Source organism: Rattus norvegicus, chromosome 2 (genome assembly GCF_021556685.1).
Source record: "Rattus norvegicus strain SHRSP/BbbUtx chromosome 2, alternate assembly SHRSP_T2T, whole genome shotgun sequence".
In the NCBI taxonomy this organism is placed as follows: Eukaryota; Metazoa; Chordata; class Mammalia; order Rodentia; family Muridae; genus Rattus; species Rattus norvegicus.
In genome coordinates this window covers 78,520,558-78,547,769 of record NC_141535.1, presented here as the reverse complement: position 1 = coordinate 78,547,769, position 27,212 = coordinate 78,520,558, and positions in this window count along the sequence as shown.

The following is a 27,212-nucleotide window of genomic DNA, read 5'->3' as shown; positions in this document are numbered from 1 at the left end:
TGCCAAATCTAGGATTTCAGCCTGTGTCTCTCTCAACATGAAGAACTCTCCATTCCCCATACCATCACAGCAAGCACTATGAAATCAGTATAAAATAAAAACTCCAACGTGCTTCAGTAGATAAAAAGTTGAGTAGAGATCGTAGCAATTCTGAATATCTCTGGCTGAATGCTGAAGAACTCTGGTTTGGATGGTACCAATAATTTCCTTAGTGTCTTTAGCTAAAGATTCAGTAGACACATGGCTCCGTGTGTTACTAGTTGATAGATTTGATGGTTAGATAAGCTGTGAACTTGGCACAACCTCAAATTGCTGGGAAAGAGAGTCTCAATGAGGGATTGTCTATATTGAGTTGGTCTATTGGCTTTTCTGTAGGGGATTGTCTTAATTTAATTAATGTGGATTCGGCCTACTGTAGGTGTCACCATTCCTTAGGCAGGAGATTCTGAACTGTGTAAGAGTAGAGAAATCAATTTAAGCACCAGCAAGCAATTGAGTGAGTATAAATGTATTTATTTCTCTCTACTCTTAACTGTGGGTGTGATATTACTAGTTGTCCTAAATTCTGGCCAAGTTGTCTTCCCTGTAATTGACTGAAACCTGGAACTAGAAAGTAAAATAAAGCCATTCTCACTTACATTACTCTTGCCAATGTATTTTATAGTGTAACAAAGATAAAGACTACCTTAATAAATTTGAATCTAAGAAATTTTTTAAAAAACTAATTGTATTGTGTAGCTATCAACAATAGTAAAAATCAAGTAATTATTTTCTTTTGCTAGAAAATTCTTGTAAAGCTCTCTTTATCTATCTCCAGTTTCTCACTGTTCTTGTGTACTTTAGAAGGTTCTTGTGATTTACCTGGGATGAGGTGCAACTCCTTAAAATAGTGTCACGTAACCAAATGTTGCACTTAGGAAACTTAACACCTACCATCATCTACTCATTAAGATGAAAGATAAATACTTTGATATGATATTTGATTGTTTAGCAAATTTGACTTGTTTATCAAACAATTTATCAATTGTTTAACAATCATAGTTTGTTCTATATCTGTATAATGTTTTATTGCCTCTGCTCCAACTCCCTGCTGTGAATTCAGATTCTCTTAGTTCATATTAAAGTGAAATTCTCAAAAAAAAATACAGCAACTTTCAAAATGGCTGAAGTGTATTTGTGGTATATAATAGGGAACCCATGTGTATGCTGAGTCCTACACTCAAGCCTAACGGAGGGCTCTCCTTCTCAAGAGTTCTATCCAGAAAAATCACTTTTGTTAAAATTGCTTTCTATTGGTGAAGCAGCAGAATTAGCTGTCTTTGCACCCTTAGAGTAGGAGCATGCTGAATGGCTGAATTCTTGAAAATAAATTAACACAAAGCCCACAGTAAAGTAACACCAGTTCATACATCTGTTGTTCATATGTTTTGAGTCTGGAAGCAGGAAGAGTGAGCCCCTTCTAACTATGTGGAAACTAAAGAACCCCATTAAACTTGGGAAGTTTAGAAGCCAGTTTTAAAATATACCCAAACTGCAAAATTTTTCAAAACTAACCAGGTTATCAAAGAAAATTACAATGGAAAGAGGTTTGAAAAACTAGACACTCTTCAGCCCTCCTACAAGCAAGGTGAGTGTGGCTATGTCCCTGTGTTGCTCTGGTTCAAGGTCTCGTCTTCTGCCAGGACTTTGTTTGGCTTGAACAAATGCCCCCCATACCCATGAGCAAGGCCTCTTGCTATTGGCTTTTCCACTTTTAGGAAGAGACTTCAGGATTGGTCAATGGAAAATATATGTCCATAAGATGGCAGTTGTATTTGTAAGCTTCATTTAGTTGTGATTTTGACATATTTCCATGACAACATGAGACAGTACAGAGACTGCTATCCAAAAGGGAAGAGAAGAGCAAGAAACTTCTCGAGAAAGGGCAACTAAAATGGGTTTATTCATCTGGTGTTACCATAACAGCCCAGCATGGAGTCTAAACCAACAACTTAGGGTTTTTCTAGCCCTGGGGTTTGTCTTACGTGTGTTTGTAAGACTTTGGAAACAGTTCATCATCAGACATCATTAGGTAGTGTCTAATTGCCTATTAAGCTTTGTCCTAATTCCTTGAATGTGTACAATTTTGAGTTTGGTATTGAGAGGCATTGAGTTAAGGTCTCAGCCTGCTGTGTTGTGCGTACAGAGAAATGACAGAAGGGACAATACACAGAAGCTTTCTTTAACTTGTGTGTGTGGCATGTTCTCTTCTTATACATGCCTTTTCAGAGTTGAGCTGGTCTTCCTGCTCAGCTGACTTTGTGTCAGAGAACTCTAGGGTTCTGGATGCTTTCATATAGTAGTCTCAGGCCACCCACCACCGATTCTGCCCCTCCTTAGGTCTCCAAACTGGGGCAATGATGCTCATGCCACAGTCTCATCTTTGGTGGTCACGTCCTATCTGGCTTCCTGTCCTTGTCTTTGTGACTTCTGTGGAATCCAGACATTTGCCTGCATGCCTCCCTTCTCCCCTACTTCAGTTGTTTCTAGCTACAGTAATCCTTGTTTCAGCCTGTTCATTCTCTATCTTCCCTAAGGCTTGGGATGGTGGTGAGACACTAGAGTATCAGACTGGTAATGAGTGCTATATGCATAGCCACATGATGAAATCTTTCTTTAGGGAATAAACTATATATTTTAGGATTGACTATTTAAATGGATAATATTCATATATAAATGTGATGTGACTTTTTCAAGGGAGAGGTAAACAAGCATGTACTTGTTCCAAGTGGCAAGTGGTCCACCTCAGAGATTCACCTCAGACTATTTTTTTCTCTTTGTTCATTGAACAGTTCCTGGTAGTTTCAATGAGCATGACCCCCAGAGTCTCATATAATTGAATGTTTGGTTCTCAGTTTGTGGACAGTTTAGAAAGGATAAGGAGATGGGACCTTGATGGAGGGAGTATGGCACTGGGAGTGGGCTTTGAGGCTTCAAATGTCAGGCCTACTTTCTGCCAAGTGTTTGTGGGTTAGATGTGAGCTCTCAGCTCATGTCATGCCTGACTGCCTGCTGTCATTAGCCCTCCCATAAAGGTTTCAGATAACCCTCTGAAACTATACGCCAGTCCCAACTGAATACTTTCATTTATAAGAAATTGCTTTGGTCATGGTGTCTCTTCACAGAAATCGAAAAGTAACTAAGACACAGTTTTATGCAAAATCGAAATTAAAGTGTAATTCATGCTGCATGTATACCCTAATCCATTTGTGTGCCTGTAACAAAATTCTCAACCCCTGTACTTATAAATAGAATTTCATTTCTCACTGTTCTGGATGACAAAAGGGCAGGCTAAAGGCTCCTCTAGGTCAATGTCTAGATGGGGCTACTCACTGCTTTCAGGATGACACCTTAAATCTGCTTTCTCTGAGTGAACAAAATCTTTATCCTCACCCGGGAGAAGAGGCAGAAGGTGAAGATTTCCCCTTAAGCCATTTTTAAAATAGCTTTGGAGAAACTTCATTTGGAAACAGATGTCCATTTCGGGCTCTGTCCCATTACTTGGCAATTTCATTTAGATCACCTTCATATATGTACAGACTTTAGGAATTTTCTGCTGTATTAGATTTCTCCTTAAATGGCTCTTAATTTTAGTTGTCTCTCCCTGTATTCCCTTTTTGTCCCCCTCCACATTTGATGCTCCCGTTCCAGTCCCCAACCACCTATCCTTAACTATCATTTCTATTTCCCTTTCCTAGAAAGATCTATCTGCCTTTCTCCCCCTGCCCCAGTGCTCTCCTCTATTCCAGTGGTTCACAACCTTCCTAATGCCGTACCCCTTTAATATAGTTCCTTATGTTGTGGCGACTCACAACCATAAAATTATTTTGTTGCTACTTTGTCATACCACATTCTGACTCTCCTCTTGGGGTGCTGGGCTCCGCCATCAAGCCATCAAGCAAAGTCTGAAACGGGGCATGTGAGGAAGTTGGGGCACAATGGTTCCTGGTCTTCTCTCTGGGTACCCAGGTGCAGCTGGTACACCGCCAAGAAGGGAAGTCAGGATCCTGGAATCTAAGGTCTACCTTTCTCCTCAGGGCACCTACTCACCAGGCTGGAGGGGGAAAGCAGAGCTGAAACAGAATTCGTTTTGATTGGGAGCAAGGAATGAGAATGGTCGGGGGAGGGTTGGGGAGGTAGCGAAGGGCTTCCCAGCAGAGATCCTTAATGAAACAGTTCTCTGAGACAATTCTTGCTTGTTATATTGTTTTAGTTGATGGTAAATGTGAAAGCATACACTTTATTTGGGGTGAAACTGGAATTATACATCATTAGTGGGAGAGAATACCCAGAAAGTGAAGGTCATGGGCTGAAATTGCAAGGCTCTCTAGATAACTCATTAGCGTGGAGAGGAACTCCAGGTGGCTAAGTGTGCATGGTCCTCAGTGGGATGCCATCATAGTTACGTGTTTCAAAGCAGGTATATGCCCAGAGGCACGTAAGGAATATCTCTACTCCTGCTGTTCTAAGTTCTGAGATTTCCAGGATTTGACCTCATTCAGCCTTCCCAGTTCTTATGCCTGTCTGGTAACACATGCCCAACACAACTTCATAACTGTAACTTTGCTACTATTATGAAACATAATGTAATTATCTGTGTTTCTTGGTGGTCTTAGGTGACCCCTGTCACAGGATCATTTGACCCAAAAAGGAGTTGCTAATCACAGGCTAAGAAACACTGCTCTATACCTAATCTCTGTGGGTCTCGGGGGTTGTAGCTTATTATCTCTGTTAATCCTAAAGGTGTCTCTGGAGAGTGACCTCTAATATTTCTTCCAGCTAACTTGAGATAAGTAAGCTAAGCTTTGTATGTGTGTGTCAGTTACTTTATTGCTATCACAAAATATCCTGACAACAGATAATTCAAGGGAAAGAGTTTATTTCAACTTACAGTTCCACCAGGATACAGTCCATCACAGCAGGGAATGCATAGGAGCAGGAGCAGGAAGTGGCCAGGCACACTGCATTTGCATTCAGGAGGCAGAAAAAAAAAAGAAAAAAGAAAAAGTCAGGCTATAAAACTTCAAGATCCACTCCTTCCTCCAGTGAGAGTTCACCTCTTAAAGATTTCCCAAATGACATCATCTTCTAGGGACCAAGTGGCATCATCAGCTGGGGAACAAGTATTTAGACACCTGAGACTGTGGTGGACATTCACATTCAAACCACAACAAGTTATAATTGTGTAAATTCAAATCCAGGTAATGTCACCCAGCCTACTCAATCAGGACAACTTGGACCAATACAAGCTCAGTAGTAAATTAGTCACATATATGAATTGAGATGTACTGGAAGCTTCAAATCCCACTAGTGTGTGAAGATGTAGTAGAGCCATTCCGCGTTATGTAGAATATATTATTAAAATAAATGTCGTTCTTTACATTTTTAATGGGGCTAATAGAATTTTTAAAATTACATTTGAGCTTCACGTTGTGTTTCTATAGGACAGCGTATCCGCATACTCATTCCACACACATTCAGCAAATATTTACCAACTACTCACTAAATACTTGGTGATCAATATTGAGTGGAAAAGACAAATACCTCCTGTTGGGGATTTGTATTTCATTGCAGTCAAAGAATAAACATGTTGAATGAACAAACTAAAGAGGCAGAGAAATGATGATTAAGGAGGGAAAAAAATGTAGACCAAAAATAATATTCAGTGGTGAGGGTTAAACATGGTTGCAAAGAAAATGGTATTTCTGTAGACTTGAAATAACTGAAGGAATAACTCACTTGCATACTGGTAGAAAAGAAAAAGCAAGGGATAGGAGCTAGCTGATGCAAGAGAGCTGAGGCAGAAGAAACCTCACTCTCTTAGAATGACAAAGTAGAGCCTCGCACAGCCTAAGAAGGAGAGGTACATGAAGGAACTGAAGGGTGGCTACAGATGTTGCCATGAGGGCTTTGGTGACTGCTATGTGATATGGGATCCTTAGTGTGATAAGTAGGGGAGTCCCAGCAGGACCTATATTTGACAGGAGTCATTCTGATCATCTATTTTTTTATTTTTTTTTTATTAACTTGAGTATTTCTTATATAAATTTCAACTGTTATTCCCTTTCCCGGTTTCCGGGCAAACATCCCCCACCCCCCTCCCCTTCCTTATGGGTGTTCCCCTCCCAGCCCTCCCCCCATTGCCGCCCTCCCCCCATAGTCTAGTTCACTGGGGGTTCAGTCTTAGCAGGACACAGGGCTTCCCCTTCCACTGGTGCTCTTACTAGGATATTCATTGCGACCTATGGGGTCAGAGTCCAGGGTCAGTCCATGTATAGTCTTTAGGTAGTGGCTTAGTCCCTGGAAGCTCTGGTTGCTTGACATTGTTGTACTTTTGGGGTCTCGAGCCCCTTCAAGCTCTTCCAGTTCTTTCTCAGATTCCTTCAACGGGGGACCTATTCTCAGTTCAGTGGTTTGCTGCTGGCATTCGCCTCTGTATTTGCTGTATTCTGGCTGTGTCTCTCAGGAGCGATCTACATCCGTCTCCTGTCGGTCTGCACTTCTTTGCTTCATCCATCTTGTCTAATTGGGTGGCTGTATATGTATGGGCCACATGTGGGGCAGGCTCTGAATGGGTGTTCCTTCGGTCTCTGTTTTAATCTTTGCCTCTCCCTTCCCTGCCAAGGGTATTCTTTTTCCTCATTTAAAGAAGGAGTGAAGCATTCACATTTTGATCATCCGTCTTGAGTTTCGTTTGTTCTAGGGATCTAGGGTAATTCAAGCATTTGGGCTAATAGCCACTTATCAATGAGTGCATACCATGTATGTCTTTCTGTGATTGGGTTAGCTCACTCAGGATGATATTTTCCAGTTCCAACCATTTGCCTAGGAATTTCATAAAGTCGTTGTTTTTGATAGCTGAGTAATATTCCATTGTGTAGATGTACCACATTTTCTGTATCCATTCCTCTGTTGAAGGGGATCTGGGTTCTTTCCAGTTTCTGCCTATTATAAATAAGGCTGCGATGAACATAGTGGAGCACGTGTCTCTTTTATATGTTGAGGCATCTTTTGGGTATATGCCCAAGAGAGGTATAGCTGGATCCTCAGGCAGTTCAATGTCCAATTTTCTGAGGAACCTCCAGACTGATTTCCAGAATGGTTTTACCAGTCTGCAATCCCACCAACAATGGAGGAGTGTTCCTCTTTCTCCACATCCTCGCCAGCATCTGCTGTCACCTGAGTTTTTGATCTTAGCCATTCTCACTGGTGTGAGGTGAAATCTCAGGGTTGTTTTGATTTGCATTTCCCTTATGACTAAAGATGTTGAACATTTCTTTAGGTGTTTCTCAGCCATTCGGCATTCCTCAGCTGTGAATTCTTTGTTTAGCTCTGAACCCCATTTTTTAATAGGGTTATTTGTTTCCCTGCGGTCTAACTTCTTGAGTTCTTTGTATATTTTGGATATGAGGCCTCTATCTGTTGTAGGATTGGTAAAGATCTTTTCCCAATCTGTTGGTTGCCGTTTTGTCCTAACCACAGTGTCCTTTGCCTTACAGAAGCTTTGCAGTTTTATGAGATCCCATTTGTCGATTCTTGATCTTAGAGCATAAGCCATTGGTGTTTTGTTCAGGAAAAGTTCTCCAGTGCCCATGTGTTCCAGATGCTTCCCTAGTTTTTCTTCTATTAGTTTGAGTGTGTCTGGTTTGATGTGGAGGTCCTTGATCCACTTGGACTTAAGCTTTTGTACAGGGTGATAAGGATGGATCGATCTGCATTCTTCTACATGTTGACCTCCAGTTGAACCAGCACCATTTGCTGAAAATGCTATCTTTTTTCCATTGGATGGTTTTGGCTCCTTTGTCAAAAATCAAGTGCCCATAGGTGTGTGGGTTCATTTCTGGGTCTTCAATTCTATTCCATTGGTCTATCTGTCTGTCTCTGTACCAATACCATGCAGTTTTTATCACTATTGCTCTGTAATACTGCTTGAGTTCAGGGATAGTGATTCCCCCTGAAGTCCTTTTATTGTTGAGGATAGCTTTAGCTATCCTGGGTTTTTTGTTATTCCAGATGAATTTGCAAATTGTTCTGTCTAACTCTTTGAAGAATTGGATTGGTATTTTGATGGGGATTGCATTGAATCTGTAGATTGCTTTTGGTAAAATGGCCATTTTTACTATATTAATCCTGCCAATCCATGAGCACGGGAGATTTTTCCATCTTCAGAGGTCTTCTTCAATTTCTTTCCTCAGTGTCTTGAAGTTCTTATTGTACAGATCTTTTACTTGCTTGGTTAAAGTCACACCGAGGTACTTTATATTATTTGGGTCTATTATGAAGGGTGTCGTTTCCCTAATTTCTTTCTCGACTTGTTTCTCTTTTGTATACAGGAAGGCAACTGATTTATTTGAGTTAATTTTCTACCCAGCCACTTTGCTGAAGTTGTTTATCAGCTCTAGTAGTTCTCTGGTGGAACTTTTGGGATCACTTAAATATACTATCATGTCATATGCAAATAGTGATATTTTGACCTCTTCTTTTCCGATCTGTATCCCCTTGATCTCCTTTTGTTGTCTGATTGCTCTGGCTAGAACTTCAAGAACTATATTGAATAAGTAGGGAGAGAGTGGGCAGCCTTGTCTAGTCCCTGATTTTAGTGGGATTGCTTCAAGTTTCTCTCCATTTAGTTTAATGTTAGCAACTGGTTTGCTGTATACAGCTTTTACTATGTTTAGGTATGGGCCTTGAATTCCTATTCTTTCCAGGACTTTTATCATGAAGGGGTGTTGAATTTTGTCAAATGCTTTCTCAGCATCTAATGAAATGATCATGTGGTTCTGTTCTTTCAGTTTGTTTATATAATGGATCACGTTGATGGTTTTCCATATATTAAACCATCCCTGCATGCCTGGGATGAAGCCTACTTGATCATGGTGGATGATTGTTTTGATGTGCTCTTGGAATTGGGTTTGCCAGAATTTTATTGAGTATTTTTGCGTCGATATTCATAAGGGAAATTGGTCTGAAGTTCTCTTTCTTTGTTGTGTCTTTGTGTGGTTTAGGTATAAGAGTAATTGTGGCTTCGTAGAAGGAATTCGGTAGGACTCCATCTGTTTCAATTTTGTGGAATAGTTTGGATAATATTGGTATGAGGTCTTCTATGAAGGTTTGATAGAATTCTGCACTAAACCCGTCTGGACCTGGGCTCTTTTTGGTTGGGAGACCTTTAATGACTGCTTCTATTTCCTTAGGAGTTATGGGGTTCTTTAACTGGTTTACCTGTTCCTGATTTAACTTCGATACCTGGTATCTGTCTAGGAAATTGTCCATTTCCTGAAGATTTTTCAAGTTTTGTTGAATATAGGTTTTTATAGTAAGATCTGATGATTTTTTGAATTTCCTCTGAATCTGTAGTTATGTCTCCCTTTTCATTTCTGAGTTTGTTAATTTGGACACACTCTCTGTGTCCTCTCGTTAGCCTGACTAAGGGTTTATATATCTTGTTGATTTTCTCAAAGAACCAACTTTTGGTTCTGTTGATTCTTTCTATGGTCCTTTTTGTTTCTACTTGGTTGATTTCAGCTCTGAGATTGATTATTTCCTGCCTTCTACTCCTCCTGGGTGTATTTGCTTCTTTTTGTTCTAGAGCTTTTAGGTGTGCTGTCAAGCTGCTGACATATGCTCTTTCCTGTTTCTTTCTGCAGGCACTCAGCGCTATGAGTTTTCCTCTTAGCACAGCTTTCATTGTGTCCCATAAGTTTGGGTATATTGTACCTTCATTTTCATTAAATTCTAAAAAGTTTTTAATTTCTTTCTTTATTTCTTCCTTGACCAGGTTATCATTGAGTAAAGCATTGTTCAATTTCCACGTATATGTGGGCATTCTTCCCTTATTGTTATTGAAGACCAGTTTTAGGCCGTGGTGGTCCGATAGCACGCATGGGATTATTTCTATCTTTCTGTACCTGTTGAGGCCCGTTTTTTGACCAATTATATGGTCAATTTTGGAGAAAGTACCATGAGGAGCTGAGAAGAAGGTATAGCCTTTTGCTTTAGGATAGAATGTTCTACAAATATCCGTTAAGTCCATTTGGCTCATGACTTCTCTTAGTCTGTCGACATCACTGTTTAATTTCTGTTCCCATGATCTGTCCATTGATGAGAGTGGGGTGTTGAAATCTCCCACTATTATTGTGTGAGGTGCAATGTGTGTTTTGAGCTTTAGTAAGGTTTCTTTTACGTATGTAGGTGCCCTTGTATTTGGGGCATAGATATTTAGGATTGAGAGTTCATCTTGGTGGATTTTTCCTTTGATGAATATGAAGTGTCCTTCCTTATCTTTTTTGATGACTTTTAGTTGGAAATTGATTTTATTTGATATTAGAATGGCTACTCCAGCTTGCTTCTTCTGACCATTTGCTTGGAAAGTTGTTTTCCAGCCTTTCACTCTGAGGTAGTGTCTGTCTTTGTCTCTGAGGTGTGTTTCCTGTAGGCAGCAGAATGCAGGGTCCTCGTTGCATATCCAGTTTGTTAATCTATGTCTTTTTATTGGGGAGTTGAGGCCATTGATGTTGAGAGATATTAAGGAATAGTGATTATTGCTTCCCGTTATATTCATATTTGGATGTGAGGTTATGTTTGTGTGCTTTCATTCTCTTTGTTTTGTTGCCAAGACGATTAGTTTCTTGCTTCTTCTAGGGTATAGCTTGCCTCCTTATGTTGGGCTTTACCATTTATTATCCTTTGTAGTGCTGGATTTGTAGAAAGATATTGTGTAAATTTGGTTTTGTCATGGAATATCTTGGTTTCTCCATCAATGTTAATTGAGAGTTTTGCTGGATACAGTAACCTGGGCTGGCATTTGTGTTCTTTTAGGGTCTGTATGACATCAGTCCAGGATCTTCTGGCCTTCATAGTTTCTGGCGAAAAGTCTGGTGTGATTCTGATAGGTCTGCCTTTATATGTTACTTGACCTTTTTCCCTTACTGCTTTTAATATTCTTTCTTTATTTTGTGCGTTTGGTGTTTTGACAATTATGTAACGGGAGGTGTTTCTTTTCTGGTCCAATCTATTTGGAGTTCTGTAGGCTTCTTGTATGTCTATGGGTATCTCTTTTTTTAGGTTAGGGAAGTTTTCTTCTATGATTTTGTTGAAGATATTTACTGGTCCTTTGAGCTGGGAGTCTTCACTCTCTTCTATACCTATTATCCTTAGGTTTGATCTTCTCATTGAGTCCTGGATTTCCTGTATGTTTTGGACCAGTAGCTTTTTCCGCTTTACATTATCTTTGACAGTTTAATCAATGGAATCAATTTCTATGGAATCTTCTGCTCCTGAGATTCTCTCTTCCATCTTTTGTATTCTGTTGGTGAAGCTTGTATCTACAGCTCCTTGTCTCTTCTTTTGGTTTTCTATATCCAGGGTTGTTTCCATGTGTTCTTTCTTGATTGCTTTTATTTCCATTTTTAATTCCTTCAACTGTTTGATTGTGTTTTCCTGGAATTCTTTCAGGGATTTTTGTGTCTCCTCTCTATGGGCTTCTACTTGTTTATTTATGTTTTCCTGGAATTCTTTCAGGCATTTTTGCGGTTCCTCTCTGTAGGCTTCTACTTGTTCTCTAAGGGAGTTCTTCACGTCTTTCTTGAAGTCCTCCAGCATCATGATCAAAAATGATTTTGAAACTAGATCTTGCTTTTCTGGTGTGTTTGGATATTCCATGTTTGTTTTGATGGGAGAATTGGGCTCCGATGGTGCCATGTAGTCTTGGTTTCTGTTGCTTGGGTTCCTGTGCTTGCCTCTCGCCATCAGATTATCTCTAGTGTTACTTTGTTCTGCTATTTCTGACAGTGGCTAGACTGTCCTATAAGCCTGTGTGTCAGGAGTGCTGTAGACCTGTTTTCCTCTCTTTTAGTCAGTTATGGGGACAGAGTGTTCTGCTTTCGGGCGTGTAGTTTTTCCTCTCTACAGGTCTTCAGCTGTTCCTGTGGGCCTGTGTCTTGAGTTCACCAGGCAGCTTTCTTGCAGCAGAAAATTTGGTCTTACCTGTGGTCCAGAGGCTCAAGTTCGCTCGTGGGGTGCTGCCCACGGGCTCTCTGCAGCGGCAGCAACCAGGAAGACCTGTGCCGCCCCTTCCGGGAGCTTCAGTGCACCAGGGTTCCAGATGGTCTTTCGCTTTTTCCTCTGGCGTCCGAGATGTGTGTGCAGAGAGCAGTCTCTTCTGGTTTCCCAGGCTTGTCTGCCTCTCTGAAGGTTTAGCTCTCCCTCCCACGGGATTTGGGTGCAGAGAACTGTTTTCCGGTCTGTTTCCTTCAGGTTCCGGCGGTGTCTCCCATTCTGATCATCTTATTGAAAGATTACTTGAAGTGCACAAAAGTAAGGGACACTGTGTGAGTCCAGCGAAGAAGTGGTAGTAATAAGAGGGTAGTCGGAAGCAGTCAGATTCTCAGTATGCTCTGAAGATAGAATGAGCCTTCTAGATTTGCCTGGATCTGATCCATGTGCTAACCTGTGTCATGATGCTGTCCCTAGAACCTTCAAACACAGCAGTTCAGATGAGATGCAGAAGGAATTTCTGGGCTGTTTCAGTTGCTCAAAATGGAAGGTAGCAACTTTTAAATACATGCACATAAGAAATGAGAAACTTTGATCAAATTAGGAAACAAGACCAAAGAGGATTTTTTTTAAACTACAAAACAGCAAGGTTAGAGAGTCAAGAGTTTTATTTAAAATATACATGAGCTACTTATTAAATATCCAGCTGAGGAGTCCACTAGACAGCTGAATATACAAAGTTCAATGAGAAATCTTCACTACAGATACAAGTTTGGGTAACAGTAGCATGTTGATAGCTTATAATATTCTAACATGAGGTATATCTATAAGCCTATAGGGATCAGTGGACATGAAACCCAGATGAAGTTATATGTTTAGTCTGTTGAAACTGATGTCACTAACACTCCTTGAGTACAGCACATGGATTAATCCCCTGAAGAACCCACCATAAGCTGAAACTATCATAATTCAAACCCACATTTAACTTGGGCAAGATCTAATAGATTATTGAGTGGGTGTACATAATTTGTTTTGTAACATTGTAAAGACAAGACATCACAAGCCAACCCACTATAACTGTGGACATAAGCCCCAAAGCACTCAAAAAGCTGTGGGTTTGGCAGTGACAAGAGTAACAGCTGTTTTATATTACATTATCACTGTCTGAGCTTACTGAAATAATATTTATGCTCATTAGAAATTCAAAATGATTGTGGTTATTTAGACTTGTGCTTCATCAGATCATCTGCTTTTAATGTATATAAGTCATTATAATATCGATATAAACCTACTCAAAATAATTGTGTTTTTAATCTATATGGTATATGGTATACTATATTTTAAATTTGTTTTGAGATCAAATATGTGGTTCCAGAAGTATGCAGGCTAGACTCCCTTCACACACCCATCTTCTCTAACTGATAAGTCTTCTGGGGAACCTCCAAATGTCCTGAACTGCTTGCTATAACTGGTGGTCCTCCATTATCTCACCACCCATCTATCCACCTTCATCAGATCTGCAGATCTGGAAGCATACAGATTAGAATCCCACACCTATCTTCCCTGTCCACTGAGTTCTCTGGGACACCCTCCAGCTGCCCTGAGCAGCCTGCTACCCCCACTGAACTGCCATTCTCCTGCCACCTCTCAGCTCACCTTCATCAGACCTGTTGATCTAGAAACATACTGCTCAAGGATACCCATCAGAGGACTGCCACACCAGGATCATTGAGATTAGACCCCTTTCCTAATACCTACTACAATACGAGTATCCAGGAACTAAAGCCGTCAAGATGGTTAAAAGTTCTTAAAAGAGCACAATCAACAAAAACCACAGCAATATGACACTTTCAGAGCACAGCTATCCTAACACAATGGAAGCACAAGAAAATGACTTTAAATCCAGTTTTATAAAGATGATGGAGGCCTTCAAAGAGGAAATGAATAAATCCACTAAAGAAGTATAGGAGAACACAACTAAACAAGTAAAGAAAATAAATAAAATGGTTCAAGATCTGGAAATGGAAATAGACGCAATAAAGAAAACACAAACTGAGGGAATCTGGAGATGGAAAATTAAGAGAGGAGAACAGAAACAATAGATGCAAGTATTGCCAACAGAATACAGGAGATGGAAGAGAAAATCTCAGGAGTAAAAAATACAATAGATTGCTATAAAAGTCAAAGAAAATTTTAAATCTAAAAACTTCCTGACACAAAACATCTTGGAAATCAGTGATACCATGGAAAGCTCTAACATAAGAATAATAGGAACAGAAGAAGGTGAAGAGTTTTGGCTCCAAAGATGAGAAAATATTGTCAACAAAGATCATAGAAGAAAACTTTCCCCACTTAAAGAAAGAGATTCCTATAAAGTACAAGAAGCTCATAGAACACCAATCAGACTGGACGAGAAATGAAAATATTCCTGCCACATAATAATCAAAACTCAAAATCTGCAGAACAAAGAATGAATATTAAAAACATCAAAGGGAAAAGGCCAGGTAACATACAAAGGCAGACCAATCAGAACTACACCTTAATTCTCAACAGAGACTCTAAAAGCTAGAAGGACTTGGAAAGATAATTTGCAAGCTCTAAAAAAGAACAGGTGCTTACCTAGCAAAATTCTCAATCACTATAGATGGAAAAAACAAGGTATTTCAAGACAAATTCAAATTTAGGCTATATATACATATATATACATATATATATATATGTATATATATATATATATATATACAATTCTAGCCCTACAGAAAATACTAGAAGGAAAATTCCAACCCAAGGGGAATAACTACATCCAAGAAGCACACATACACACACACAAATACCACCAACATCAAAATAACAGGAAGTAACAATCATCACTGGTCATTAATATCTCTCAACATCAATGGACTTAATTCCCCAATAAAACTACACAGACCAGCAGAATAGATACAAAAGCAGGGTCCATCATTCTGCTGCATATGAGAAGTATACCTCAACAATAAAGATAGACATTACTTCAGAGTTAAGGGCTAGAAAAGAAATCTAAGCAAACAGACCCAAGAAGCAATTAAGTAGCAATTCTAATATCTAAATATAAAATATACTTTCAACTATATTTATCAAAGAGACAGAGAAGGACACTTCATACTCATAAAAGGAAAAATCTACCAAGATCATATCTCAATTCTGAATATCTATGCCCCAAATACAAGAGAACCCACATTTGTAAAAGAAACATTGCTAAAGCTTAAATTACACATAGAACCCCACACAATAATAGTGGGAGACTTCAACATGTCACTCTCACCAATTGGCAGGTCATTCAGACAAAAATTAAACAGAGAAACAATGAAACTAACCAATATGAATCAAATGGACCTACTAGACATCTACAGAATATTTCATCCAAACACAAAAGAATATACCTTCTTCACAACCTCATGGATCTTTCTCCAAAATTCACCATATAGTGTGGCACAAAGCAAGCCTCAACAATACAAAAAAAAATTGAAATAACACCTTGTATCTTTTCAGACTACCCTGTATTAAAGCTGGACTTCAAGAACAACAGAAACATGAGAAAGCCTACACATTTATGGAAACTGAACAACTCTCTGGTCAGTGATCTCTTGAGTCAGAGAAAAAATTAAAGAATTTTTAGAATTCAATGAAAATGATGACAGTACATAACCAAATTTATGGGACATAATCAAAGCAGTGCTAAGAGGAAAGTTCATATCACTAAGTGCCTCCACAAAGAAATGAGAAAGTTCCCCTACCAGCAATTTAAAGTACACCTGAAAGCTCTAGAAAAGAAAGAAGCAAACACACCAAAGAGGAAGAGAAGGAAAGATATAATCAAAATCACAGCTAAAGTCAATCTATTAGAAATAAAGAATCAACAAAACCAAGATCTAGTTTGTTTTTTTAGAAAATCAACAAAATAAACAAACCCTTAGTTAAACTAACCAAAAGACAGAGAAACAGTATCTGAATTAATAAAATCAGAAATAAAAAGAGAGACAGAACAGCAGATACAGAAGAAATTCAAAGTATCATTAGATCTTATTTCAAAATCCTATACTCCACAAAATTGGAGAAGCTTAACAAAATGGATGATTTTCTAGAAAGATACCACTTACCAAAGTTAAATCAAGATTAGGGAAAACATTTAAACAGACCCATAACAGCTAAAGAAAAAGAAGCAGTCATTAAAATATCCCAACCAAATAAAGCACAGGAGCAGATGGTTTTAGTGCAGAATTCTACCAGACATTCAAAGTAGAGCTAATATCAATACCACTCAAACTACTCCACAAACTAGAAACAGAAGGCACACTGCCAAACTTACTCTATGAAGTCATAGTCACCCTGATACCTAAATCACACAAAAACTCAACAAGAGAATGTCCGACCAATTTCTCTTATGAACATTGGTGCAGAAATACTCAATAAAATACTAACAAACTGGATCCAGGAACACATCTAATACATCATTCATCATGATCAAGTAGACTTCATCCCAAGGATGCAGGGATAGTTCAAAATACATCAACATAACCCACTATATAAAAATATGAAAGAAAAAATCATATGATCATCTTAGATGCTTGAAAAAACCTTCAACAAAACCCAACACCCCTTCATTTTAAAAGTCTTAGCAAGATCAGAGACACAAGGTGCATACCTAAACATAATAAAATCTATATACAGCAAGCCAATGGCCAATATCAAATTAAATGGAAACTTAAGCATGATTCCTTTAAAATCATGGACAAGACAAGGCTACCCACATTCTCCCTATTTATTAAATATAGTACTTGAAGTTCTAGCTAGAGCAGTAAGACAACTAAAGGAGATCAAGGGGATACAAATTGGAAAAGAGGTTAAAGTACTGCTACTTGCAGATAATACGATAGTATATATAAGTGACCCCAAAATTCTACCAGAGAACTCATCCTGAGTGAGGTAACCCAGACCCAAAAGGACATGCATGGTATGTTCTTGCTTATAAATGGATATTAGCCATAAAATACAGGATACCCATGCTACACTCCAAGACCCAAAGAAGCTAAACCAAAAGGAAAGCCCAATCAAGGATGCTTGAATCTACTGAGAAGGGGGAATAAAATAGTTGTAGAAGACAGTTGGAGGGAGGAAGCAATTGAATTCTGCATGGCCAAGAACTTGGTCATTTTTAAAATGTAGTCTCAACTGGTAAGCTGATATCCTATTCATGTCCTATAGAAATGCACAAATATTTTCTTTTGAGAGTCTTTGCACATACCCTTCATGAAGCCTCCTTCACCCAGGCCTCTGTTCCACTTATTCTCTATTCCTTCAGGTCTCTAATACAGATTACATCACCAGATAAACCTAGCAATCCTAAGTAACATTCTTTTATCATCATCATCGTCATCATCGTCGTCATCATCGTCATCATCAATCATTTTATTTATTTACATTTCAAATGATACCCCCTTCCCGGTTACCCCTCCACAAACTTCCCATCCCATCCCCCTCCCATTTGCCTTTATGAGGGTGCTCCTCCACCCACTCACCCATTCCCACCTCACTGCTCTAGCTTCCCCCTATGCTGGGACATCAAGCTTCCACAGGTCCAAGGGCCTCCCCTCTCATTGATGTCAGGAAAAGGCCATCCTCTGCTGCATGTGTATCTGGAGCCATGGCTCCATATATATTCTCCACGTATATTCTTTGGTTGGTGGTTTGGTCTCAGAGCTCTGGGTGGTCCAGCTAGTTATTAGTTGATATTGTTCTTCTTGTGGGGTTGCAATCTCCTTCAGCTCCTTCAGTCCTTATTCAAAGCTTGTATGGACAAATTGTGTGTGTGTGTGTGTGTGTGTGTGTGTGTGTGTGTGTGTGTGTGTGTGTTATAATCTATCTGCTTTTTTTATTTTACAGAGCCTCAGGAAACACAGTCTGGCTTCAACCTCACTGTAGGTGAGCATGCGTGCCTCTAATCTTGTAATCCCAAATCTCTGCTTCTGAGTGCTGGGATTACAGGTATGTAAGACCATGGCCATTTTATGCAGTGCTTGTGGTCAGATCAAGAGCTTTGCACATGTTTCACAAACACTCTACCAACTGAGTTACATCTGTTGCCCAAAGCTCTGGGTCTGGCATGCATCAAATATAAACTGAATTAAAGAGGTGGTATATGTATGAATGGGGGGTGGTGCAAGGAATTATACTCCTAGGAGAGAAACATTTTGTGTTTTCACTTCATATTACAAAAGCAACAGTTTGCAACATGTCTGCATCATTAAAATACAGTAATGTCTCAAAGAGACTAAGGTAAACCTTTCTATCAAAAAGAGAATTCCATGTGGCTTTAAAAAAGGAAAGGAGTGTCAGTGCTGAGGAGAGCTCTATTTGAAAAGAAAATTCTTGAAATCAAAGTCTTACACTGGAAGTAGCCTCGCTTTTGCTTTGTTTTGCAAGCATGATGTATGTTTGACAAAGCCATTTCCTCCTGTGATTTATGTACTGTTTGTTTTGAGCACATCAATCTCACACGGAGAAAACACAACAGCTACACAAAAATGCATACAGGGCTCTTGTCCAGCACTGAAAAGCAGGCACGCCCTACTTTTGGTTTGTGGCCACAGCGATATTTATGGGAAATGCTGTGTTAAATTCCACAAGGTATTCCTTGCCAAAGCATTGGTGTACTGCTCTGCCCTCAGAAGCATCTGTTGTCTGGATAATTTCCTCCTTATAGATCTAGGCAACATGAGACAGCATTTTCAGATATCTCTGGCTGGATCCCAGCCCTGTATTCACAAACTCATTGATTGTGGGGAAGAGAGGGAGGAGGGAGGTGGGATTGGGAGGGGGGTGGGGGACAGAGTCCAGAGAGCTAGCTGAACTTGTTAGAATTTATCAAACAGACCTGCAGGTAATGTGCAGCCGTAGCCCCGACACACATGTGGCACTGCATGCCATGACTTATTTCTCATTTTTTCAAGTTAAATAAAGGAATTTAGCTATTTTTCTGATAGCTTAGATTAAGCCATTTGTTCTCTTTCATTAATCGACTCTCTTTCTGAAAGTTGGTAAGAAAGTTGGCTGAGACCATAAAGTGTTTAGCAGGAAAGGATGAGACTCAAGTTCTGCTTTCTACCCCCCAAGCAGGCATGGTGACCCATGTGTAATCCCAGAATTAGGAAGTACAGACAGAGGGGCCCAGGAGCAATCCAGCTAACCAGACTAGCCAAGATGGTAAACTCTGGAATTCTGAGCTAGAGGAGAGGAGGGATGGAGGGAGGGGACAAGGGAGAGATGGAGGGAGGAAGGGGGGGACTGTACCTCAACGTATAAGGTAGAGAGCTCTTGAGAAAGATACCCAGCAACAATCTTTACCCTTCATAAACATGTGTGCATGTGCCCATACATGTGACCCTACATTTATAGAAAGTGCACATCTATACACATAAGAAGGAAAAAAATTCTATTTCCTTTAAAGATTTATGACTAGTTTTCAAGATTTTAATCAACATTCTGCCACTATTCTGGGTGGCACCCCTTACTCTATACATTCTAGCATTCTACACACTCTCAAGCATTCTACACACAATTACAGCCTAATAGAACTGGGGGGTTGACTTTCTTTAATATTAAATACTGCCCATAACCTTCCAAAAGTGATGGTCTTAGAAAGAAACTATTATGGGTTAAAGGTTAGTTTTCTTGTTGGATTTGAGACACACTGCAGAGGAGGCAGACCTGATTAAAGGCTGAGGAGTCATCAGGCACAGGGGAAGTCTACTACTTGTTGTATGCTAAATAGGCATGTTGTGACCATCCAATTGATCTCAACAGAGGCCCATCCACAGAGAGAAAACTTACCCCCAGCTAACTACCTCAACTTTCCTGGTTGGTTTCAAATGGACATGAACACACAGTTTGATGAGATTTGATGATGTTATCTCTATCTGATGCTGTTTATTTTTTCCTTAGAAGCATCAACTAAACTGCCACTATGCTCTACCCAGGACTCCCAGTGAGAACTCCAGCTGCTTGTCTTATAAAGACTTTCCTATTAGATGTCTGATGGGCATTTTGAATGCCTGAGTTGATCTTTTACTACCCATCTGTTTATCTGCTACTTGATATTTATTCTTTTACTTTGTATCACTACCTACTTAATGAGCCCACTCTTAAAAACCAAAAGTATGGCTATAATAAATACTTCCCCAGACTGCACTGGCCAATGTTACGCCAAACTTTGGTCATAGAAGCTTCTTTTGCAGTTGGAAGCAGCTACTGCAAAGACTCAGAACTCTGGTTAAAGTGATAAAAATAGGTGACTCCTAAGTACTGAGTTCTAAGTGAGATATCTATATCAACCGCTTCAAAGATCATGGAACAGAATAGAAGATAGAGGAGAAAGAGTATATGTGGAGGAACACTGTACAACTATCTTCTAGAACTGGCATTGTTAATGCATGCATGGACTCAAACAACTGTGATTACCTGCACAAGTTGAGCTTGTCTACAACCTTTCCTGGACAAGAGAGGGAATCATGAGGCTCCTCCCTTCTCTGGGAAACTGTAGGCTCTTAAGGGCTTCCAGCAGAGGGGAAATATTTTCTTTAGCTGTGTAGCCACTGATAAGTTGTCTCCGTTTCAATAAATAATCCCTTACCAATGCTCATGCAAGAAACCATAGGTAAACTCAACAAGTTACACAAAACATACATATACACGTCTGCACACATATATATATATATATATATATAGACAGGCAGACAGACAGACAGACAGACAGACAGACAGAGAGCAACAGAGACAAAGAAAGAGATGAGGGTAGAGGTAGAACTCTCTGGAAAGAAAGAGGGGCTTGGTGAGGGGGAGAGGGTCCCAAGAGGAAGTAATAAGGACTTGGTCGTGATCAAAATATATTATATATGTGATTAAATTGTCAAAACACCTTACTCTTTGAGACATTATTGTTTCATATGTTGGGAGATTTTTGCATACCCTGAGAAGGGCCACCATATTTCCTTTATGAATCTACTTCAGTCCCTGTTCTTCAGGCCCTATGGTGAGTACCTAGTGATGAGAGAGAAATATCATGGGTCCTGCAGTATGAAAGTGCTCTGTGCCTACTTTCATGAGGGTCCATTGAACTCAGGCTTTTCCATTCCTGCAGCTTTAGATGCAGTCTCCAGCTAAGATCCAAAAGCCAACACTTCAGGTTTATCATACAGTAGCCCCTCGAAGAGAGACTGTCTTTGTTCTCCCGGCATTTTGAGATGTCTGTGAGGAATATTCACAGAATGTATGCAAAGAGCTTAATGGGCAAATGTCACTGCCCTAAGCTGAACTCAGGAAATGGCTCTTCTCAAATAGATAAGATCGGAGTACTGTAGCATGTGATGCTTCCTTTACCTTCGGCCATAAATAATTTATCAAAAAGCATTCTCAAATTCTGAACAACACAAATACAGAATGAATTATTAATATGAGCTTCCCCAACCAAATCTAGTCTCTCCCTTTCTGATTCTTTCCTTCTCACCCCTCTTGCCCACAGCTCCACAGAAAACTCTATTCTGGCCTTTGCTCATAAGCTGCTATGTCCTCAAAATGTTTGTATCTTGTTTCTTTATCTGTAAATGATAAGTTTGGGATAAATGGTGTTATGGTCTGTGGATGCTGATAGTCTGTCATTTTTATATAAACTTAGAAGTCCAAGCGATTTTCTTTGCTGCTTCTCTGGGTTCGGATTTGAGGAATCTCCAGCAACCGTAAGAACAGGTCAGTCCTTAGAATATGTCTTTTGTGGGTGACAGCATGGTGTGCATTCAAATCATTGGTGGTACTCATTCAAAATGAAGACAGGGGCCATCAGATGGAATGCTGAAATTAAAATTTGTACATCAGTGACTTTGACAGATGAATTTTCCAGTTACTTCCAGTTGTCTTGGGGCCATTTCTTGCCCTTTCCCATCTTCCTACTCGACCACACTTTCATCCTCTTTTTTCTTCTGTGCTTCCAGTCAGACACAATTTCCCATCATCTGAAGTGAAACTAAAGGATAGGAAAGCAGGTAAGTGTTGGAGGGCGAGACAGCAGCAAAATGCAGTTAGGAGCAGAGAGTGATTGCCATGCATTAACTTCTCCTTATTCCTGGTCTGAGAACTTTTCATTAAGATAAAGTACAGCATTGTCTCAAGGACATGAAAGGAGGCCTTATAATCTATTGTGATGTCTACCCTCAGCACATCCTGTTGTGAGTCAGCAATCAGCAGGGTGTGGTAGAGTCACCCTAGGGAACCTGAGAGTCTAGGAGTCTACTGTAGCTGCTGAGATGTCAGAAAATGGGCTGGAGCTTCTGGGGGAGGGGCAGAGAATGGAAAGCATGAACAAAATAAAGAAGAGAGACAGGCTATGCATTTGACTGGTCATTTGGGCATCTACCTCAAGTACATCTAATCTGGGAAAACTCACTTTGGTCTGAGGGTGATGACATTAGACTTCAAAGATTAATTTTTTTCAGCTTGCTATAAAGAAGCCATGTGATTGTGTTGACACTTGCATTAATTGATCCCGAATGAGAGAATGGAATATCGTAAAACACAGTGTGCATCACTGAAAAACATTAGGTAAGATGCGTGCAAGTTCACACTAATAGCTATACAGAAGGTCCTGAGATTTAGACAAGACTCTGCTAATGTTAGATCAACATTTAATATCAACATGCCATGTACCAAGCCCTGTCATGATAAAGAATGAAAAAACCCACAACCTGATCTAAGAAACTGCTCACTGTCATATATTTTCAGCCTTCTTAGTTGCTGGCAAGAGAAACTATTCTGCTAATTCAACTAAAAGTAGTAATTTTAAGAAAGTTACTAAGTGTGTATATTTTGCTCCAGGACCATCCAGGTGAATCCTCATGACCTCTCTCCATACACCAACCCCATTCCCCAGGGCTAGCCCGAATCCCACATCCATTGTTCTAGCCTAGTCTGGCCATCCCTAGCCTCATGCTGACCTCAAACTCTAGAACTGAACCAAGGTACACATCCTGCATGCCAGCATAGCCCCATGTGTGCTCCTGACTTCCACTCACCTAGACTATGTAAAACCTGTAGGTTCAACCTGACCATACATCCTGTGCATTCTCTTTATGAAACATGGAACTAACAAAAAAAAAAGGTCCACATGCACAGGTCTCATCATAAAAATATGAACAATATGAAAGATCAAGATGGTAACTCCCACGCAAAGTCTGCTGGTTCCATAGAAATGTTCTTCAAAGAGAATTACCTATTTGAACCCCGGGGCACATAATTTAAAAAAATCATAAACATCTTCAAAGAATTCAAGGACTTTGAATGAGCTTAAAGGGGATAAGCACATAGGTGGTGCCCAAGAAAGCACAAAGATAATGCTAAACGAAATGATAAAGACCATCTAAGTCTGAGAACATATTCACTAAAGAGATGGAAATCTGAAGGAAACTCAACTTGAAATGAAAATGGAACTGAAAAACTCATTAACCCAATTAGCAAACTCAACAGGAAGCCCAACAAGTAGAACTAATCAAGTAGAAGATAGAGTATCAGGACTTGAAGATAGAGTAGACTAGACAAAACAACCAAAGAATATTTAAAACAATTAAAGAATAGGAAAGGAATATTTGTAAATATAAAACACCACGAAGGGCCAAGCCTTCTCAATATAGGCATAGATAAGGAAGACAAATTTCCAGGTCAATGGAATAGGCCAGATCTTCAACAAGATCACATAAGAAAACTTCTTCAAATTAAGGAAAGACAGACTCATACAAAAACAAGAGGTATACAGAACACCAAATAGGTAAGATCAGAAAAGAAAGTACTTGTGTTATATCACAGTTAAAACATGAAACATACAAAACAAAGAAAGAGTATTCAAAGCTGCAAGGGAAGAAACACAAGCCCCATTTAAAGGAAAGGCCATCAGAATAACCACTGATTTCTCCCTGGAAACTTTGAAAGCCAGGAGTACCTGGAATACTGCACTTCACATTCTAAAAGACCACAACTACCAAATTAGACTAATGTACTCAGAAAAACTCATCTGCCAACATTCAAGAAGAAAGAAGTTTCCATAATACAAACAGCCTTAATAGTCTGTGCCCAACCAAACCAATCCTAGAGAGACTACAGGAAGCAATACTTTTGACTGGAGAGTCTAAGTATAGCCAATGAAGAATGAAAACAAACGAAGTTAGAATTAATAAAATACAATGCACAAATAAAGGGACAAACAGCAAAAGTATGACTGCAATTAATATGCATTTCAATAATAACTTTAAATATTAATTACCTCAATTGTCCAGTCAAGAGATAGACACAGACTGTCTGAATGAGTCATGAAACAACATACATCCATCCTTCTTTGGTTCCAATTTATTTCTATTTATTTTTTCAATTTATTGTATAAAAAATGTGGCAAGTAAAAAACAGCACACACAGAAATTAAACAGATTCAGACATCCCTTTCCATCCTCTACAAGAAACTCCCATTAGCATTAAAGACGCTCACCAACTTACAAAGTGAAAAGTAATCTAAATCTAATGGGAGCAGGAAGCAAGCAGGCATTTCCCTCCTAAACTCTGATAAAACATAAGTCAAACTGAAACTAATTTAAAAGATAGAGAAGGACACTTTATTCTAATCAAGGAACAATTAGAAAATGATACTATCTGAAATGTATATATACAAAATTCTAATGCACTTAATTTCATAAAAAGGATACAATTGAAATTAAAGACAGTTTACCATGAACCCATTTGTAGAAACTGATTTCAGTACCCTACTTCCTCCAAAAGATAGGTTATGTGACCAAAAAATAAACAGAGAGATATCAGAATTAAATGACATAATACAGCAATGGCCATGACTGACATGAAATCACACATTAATGAGTGTAACACACATTTAGAGAACATTCCACTCAAACACTGAAGAAAACACAGTCTCTCAGCATCCCCTAGAAGTTTTTCTAAAATAGGCCACACCATGCAACACTTAACAAGTAAAGAAAAAGTGAAATAATGTCATGTATCTTATCTTATTATATTGCAATAAAACTGAAAATCAACAGCAAAGAAAACTCTAGTAAGTACACAAATTATGGACATTAAACAACTTACTACTGCTCCCACAATGTTCCAAGTATTTGATATTTTAATAAAATATTTGACAAAGATACCAAAAACCAAAACCTACGTGAGAGAAAATATGGGATCCTCAATGAATAGTATTTGGAAAAAGTGGATGTCCACATGAAGAAGAATGAAATTAAGTTACCTTGCACATAAACTAAATCCATATGTCTGAAACACCTAAGTGTAAAGCCCAAAATATTTTTCACTACTATAAGAAAACATAGGAGCAGACTACATCATAAAGATATAGGAGAAAAGTTTCTGACGAGGACTCTCTTCACAAGGAATGTAAGGCCAAAAACTGACAAGTGGGACCTCATAAAACGTAAGGGTTCTATACAGCTAGGAAATAATTGTTCTAGTCAAATGAACAGGAAACCCAAAGATTAGGAGGTAATCGTACCAATTATCCATCCAACAGAAGATTAATTTCTGGAATACATAAAGGAATAAAAAACAGAGAGTAAGAAATTATAAATGACTCATTCAAAAATCAGGCTATGGATCTGAACATCTAATTATCAAAAGAAAAAATAGAAGTGGCTAAGAAATAACTTAGAAAGCATTCATTTCTCTTTTTCAACTAGAGGAAAAAATCAAAACAACCTTGAGATCTCAGGTCTCATTTTACACTGTTCAGAATGACTAAGAGTAACAAAACAACCAACAGCAAAGCTGGTTAGGTGGTAGGGAAAGAGAACTCATACTCCCAGCTATTGAGATTGTAAACTGGCCCAGGATTCTGGAAATCTGTGTAGAGAACCATCAAAAACTAAAACAATAAATCTACCATTTGACTCAGCTATACCATTTGTTGACACAAAGACTTGACACTTGGTCAGCCATGTTCTTTTGTGCTCTAGTTACAATGGCTGGGAAGTGAAACCAACCTAAGTGTCCTTGAATAGATGAAGGGATCATGAAAATGTGGCACATATAAACAATGGAGTATTGCTCAGCTATAAAAAAAATTACAAACCATAAGATTTACAGGTGCATGGATAGAACTAGAAAGCTTATGCTGAGTAAGGTAACCTAGACCCAGAAGACAAATGCCACACATCCTGTCTCATCTTTAATTCTTGACCTGACACCAAATCTTCAGATATAAGTGAATAACCTGGAGCAACTGCAGAAACCAGAAACATAAAAGGGGACCATAGTGAGGATGAGAAGAGCTGTAGAGCAGAAATAATATGATGCAGGTGATTAAAAAGGGATGGGAATGGGAAAAATGTGTGCAGGGCTTTAACTCGGGAGCAGAGAGGGAGAATAGTACAGAAAGAGGGGGAGGATATATAATAAGTGGCCTTGATTTTAATGGAATGCATTAAAGGAAGTAAAAGAAAAAAGGAAAATGTGGTATTTGTATATTAATTTTTAATCAAAACATAGAGGGAAATACTAATAAAATCACTAGCACTGTTGATGATTCCCTTATCCGAACAATAAAACAAGATGACTGAGCAGCCTGCAGAACAGGTGAATGACTGGGTGTCACCCTGGAACTAAGAGATACCATCTGTCAGCGATATATTGAGTAGCAACCCCATGTAGCCAACTTACAGCATTGTATACCCCTACAATAGTTGGCAGCAGCTAACACTGATACTCCCACCACCAAGAATACAACTAAGTTCTGGGCTCTAACAGGAACAGTTTATTTATCTCCTAAGATTGAGGCATCAACTCTAACCCAGTGAGTACTGCTTAGTACTGAGGTTTATCAAGTATATGCATGGGGGGTTTACTCCCTAGGGAGAAAAGGGAAGTAGAAGTAGACAAGCAAAAGAACAGGAAAAGAGATTAGAAAGGAAATGACGCATACCCAAAGTAGGTAGCTTTATTTGATGTAAAGAAGTCAGTACTATAAAGGCAATGGAGGGGTCACTCACCAAGACAGTCATGGGAAGTGTACATAGGGAAGGTAAACTTAAATTAGGAGTGAGAAGTTGTTCAAGAAATGACAGAAAAGCAAATGAAAATGGGAACTTTGA